The sequence below is a fragment of the Salmo trutta genome, chromosome 20 (assembly GCF_901001165.1).
Source record: "Salmo trutta chromosome 20, fSalTru1.1, whole genome shotgun sequence".
Lineage (NCBI taxonomy): Eukaryota > Metazoa > Chordata > Actinopteri > Salmoniformes > Salmonidae > Salmo > Salmo trutta.
In genome coordinates this window covers 31,480,356-31,484,391 of record NC_042976.1, presented here as the reverse complement: position 1 = coordinate 31,484,391, position 4,036 = coordinate 31,480,356, and positions in this window count along the sequence as shown.

Sequence of the window (4,036 nt, the reverse complement as noted above, 5' to 3'; positions counted from 1 at the left end):
AGGGTTGGGGCTGAGCTTTGTGTTGCTTCTGCACTGCAACAAGCTCCTCTGTACTACACAGACCTATTTACACTGTCTCAGTGTTCCGTCGTCTGCTGCTTTATTAAAGGGAATATTTTCAATTAACGAGGTATTTTATCTGAAAAATAAAGATGACAATATTTGAATAATGATTTAATAAATCGTGTGTGTATTCTAGGCCTGTGTGTGTGTGTGTGTGTGTGTGTGTGTGTGTGTGTGTGTGTGTGTGTGTGTGTGTGTGTGTGTGTGTGTGTGTGTGTGTGTGTGTGTGTGTGTGGGAGCCAACCAATGCACACTACACCACCCTTTTCTCTCTCTCGTCAACTTAGTAATAAACCAGCCATATTCCAGTCATCAGAAACAACGTCGTTCTCAGTCACAGTATTCACCGATGTTGCCGTTAATATATTTAATTAGCCACATTGAGGAGTAATTGATTTGTTGTTCACTGTGTTGTTGTCATGGCTGCTTGTGACTTTGATAGGCCTTTGTTCACTTCCACCATGGTGCATCATCACTCCCCTATGAAGAGAGAAAGACCTAATCCTGGCCTGGAGAGGAGAGATGCTACACTGCTGTATATTTACAATATGAATAACGATCATGCTTGATCTTTAATCAATGTGTCTCCGTTCAGAGCACTGTGCTAGAGGGGACGCAGACTGTAGAAATGGTTTTATGGTGGGGGTTTTAGTGGCATGTTGTGTTATGTTTCTGTATGAGCTCACATTGTAACCCGCTGGGAACCCAAGGCAGCTCAGTCGCCCCCCTCACCTTCAACTAAGGATGGAGGAGGAATAAGCTGAATAGATGTCTGCCCGTTGGGCCTAAGTTTTTGGTGCCAGCATAGCCCACCCTCCTACCCCCCCCCCCCCAAAAATAGGCTTCTGAAGTGTGAAGTTTATTTTTGTTCTCCTGTTTTTAAAACCAGTTCTAATTCCACAGCTGCATATCTGAGGAGCAGGAAATCCTTGGTCAGCTTCCCAGATTTCATTTTCTCTCTCTCGTTTTCCCCGTCTCTCTCTCTCTCTCTCTCCCTCTGTCTCCCACTACCTCTCTCTCTCTCCCTCCCTCTGTCTCCCACTACCCCTCTCTCCCTGCCACCCCTACAATCTTCATTCTAACCTCTCTCCCTCTCTCTCTTCCATTGCCTGGGGGCTGCTTATTTTTGTTGAAATACCGCCCTCGAACATAGCTGCCAGATTCCACAACCATATCTCCCCCCTCTCCCCCACATCTCCCCGTTTAGACAAACCATTCTGATGATGTGACAGTTTCTTTCTCCTGCTAAAATCTCTCTCTCTCTATCTCTTTCTCTCTTTTTGGATCCCAGTGTTGTTTGACACATCATGGAAGCGTTTCAGATTCCCTCCTCCGGATTCCTAATTCCATCCCAGGGAAGCGGCTGCCATGGGCTGTCAGTACTTGGCACAGAGGGCAATAAGGAAGTAAAGGAAGGCTCTATTTGACCATCTCCCTTTCTGTATCTCTCCTCTCAAACGCTGTTGGGCTACTTCTACTTTCTGCTTCTCTTTCTTCCGCTCTCACTTCCTCCAATCATACAAAGCAGATGACATGTCATTGTATCTAATTTACACAAAACTATACACTTATTTACCAGAAAGTAAACCCTGGTCCCGTTCTGTGAGCTTGTGTGGCCTACCAATTTGCGGCTGAGCCGTTGTTGCTCCTGGATGTTACCACTTCACAATAACAGCACTTCCAGTTGTCCGGGGAAGCTCTAGCAGAGCTGAAATTATACGAACTTGTTGAAAAGGCATCCTACGACAGTGCCACGTTGAAAGTCACTGAGCTCTTCAGTAAGGCCATTCTACTGCCAATATTTGTCTAAGAAGATTGCATGGCTGTGTGCTCGATTTTATACACCTGTCAGCAACGGGTGTGGGTGAAAAAGCCAAATCCACTAATTTGAAGGGCTGTCCACATACTTTTGTATATATAGTGTATTTACGTGTGTGTGTGTGTTCGTGCCTGCGTGCATGCGTGTGATGCTGTCATGTGATCTGGTGGCAGGCTGTGGTCTCCAGGTCAACTGTCACTTTAGGGGACTCCTGGGAGTCTGGTTACCATGGCGCCAGCATGGGGGGAGGCAGGTACTGTTACACACCTGAGGAGAGACAGACATGAAAGAACCTACACACACACTTGCTCTCTCTCTCAGTACTGATTCACTCACAAGCCTGACCTTTCATGACAGATCCTCATATCCCCCATGGAGCTTACAGGTTAACTGTGTCACGTCCCTGTGTGTGTGTGTGTGTGTGTGTGTGTGTGTGTGTGTGTGTGTGTGTGTGTGTGTGTGTGTGTGTGTGTGTGTGTGTGGCAAAGGTTAATCAAGGCTGTCTTGTAACCTCATCTTACCCTTATTACTCATGTTATTTCTCTTCCTCTCTCTCTTCTCTCTCCCCCCGCCTTCCCTTCGTCTCGCTCCATTCCTCTCCTTCCCTCTCTCTCTCTCTGCTTGTCACAGTACCTTAGCCTTGGCAGAATGGATCTGGCCCCCTACAGATAGCTGTAGCCTTGGCAGAATGGATCTGGCCCCCTACAGATAGCTGTAGCCTTGGCAGAATGGATCTGGCCCCCTACAGATAGCTGTAGCCTTGGCAGAATGGATCTGGCCCCCTACAGATAGCTGTAGCCTTGGCAGAATGGATCTGGCCCCCTACAGATAGCTGTAGCCTTGGCAGAATGGATCTGGCCCCCTACAGATAGCTGTAGCCTTGGCAGAATGGATCTGGCCCCCTACATATAGCTGTAGCCTTGGCAGAATGGATCTGGCCCCCTACAGATAGCTGTAGCATTGGCAGAATGGATCTGGCCTCCTACAGATAGCTGTAGCCTTGGCAGAATGGATCTGGCCCCCTGCAGATAGCTGTAGCCTTGGCAGAATGGATCTGGCCCCCTACAGATAGCTGTAGCCTTGGCAGAATGGTTCTGGCCCCCTACAGATAGCTGTAGCCTTGGCAGAATGGATCTGGCCTCGTACAGATAGCTGTAGCCTTGGCAGAATGGATCTGGCCCCCTACAGATAGCTGTAGCATTGGCAGAATGGATCTGCCCCCCTACAGATAGCTGTAGCCTTGGCAGAATGGTTCTGGCCCCCTACAGATAGCTGTAGCCTTGGCAGAATGGACCTGGCCCCCTACAGATAGCTGTAGCCTTGGCAGAATGGATCTGGCCCCCTACAGATAGCTGTAGCATTGGCAGAATGGATCTGCCCCCCTACAGATAGCTGTAGCCTTGGCAGAATGGATCTGGCCCCCTACAGATAGCTGTAGCCTTGGCAGAATGGATCTGGCCCCCTACAGATAGCTGTAGCCTTGGCAGAATGGATCTGGCCCCCTACAGATAGCTGTAGCCTTGGCAGAATGGATCTGGCCCCCTACAGATAGCTGTAGCCTTGGCAGAATGGCTCTGGCCCCCTACAGATAGCTGTAGCCTTGGCAGAATGGATCTGGCCCCCTACATATAGCTGTAGCCTTGGCAGAATGGATCTGGCCCCCTACAGATAGCTGTAGCATTGGCAGAATGGATCTGGCCTCCTACAGATAGCTGTAGCCTTGGCAGAATGGATCTGGCCCCCTGCAGATAGCTGTAGCCTTGGCAGAATGGATCTGGCCCCCTACAGATAGCTGTAGCCTTGGCAGAATGGTTCTGGCCCCCTACAGATAGCTGTAGCCTTGGCAGAATGGATCTGGCCTCGTACAGATAGCTGTAGCCTTGGCAGAATGGATCTGGCCCCCTACAGATAGCTGTAGCCTTGGCAGAATGGATCTGGCCCCCTACAGATAGCTGTAGCCTTTGTGTGTTCCATTCTAACAGTGTTTATGGCTGCTGATACACAACATTCACTCTGGGTTAGCCACGTTTATTCATTACCTGTTTATCTATCCATCACATTCATCCAATCATATTTAGCTAGCTTCTTTATTCACTAACCCATGTATTATTTTCAATCCATAAGCAGACGACTCACACAGGGACACATTTGGTG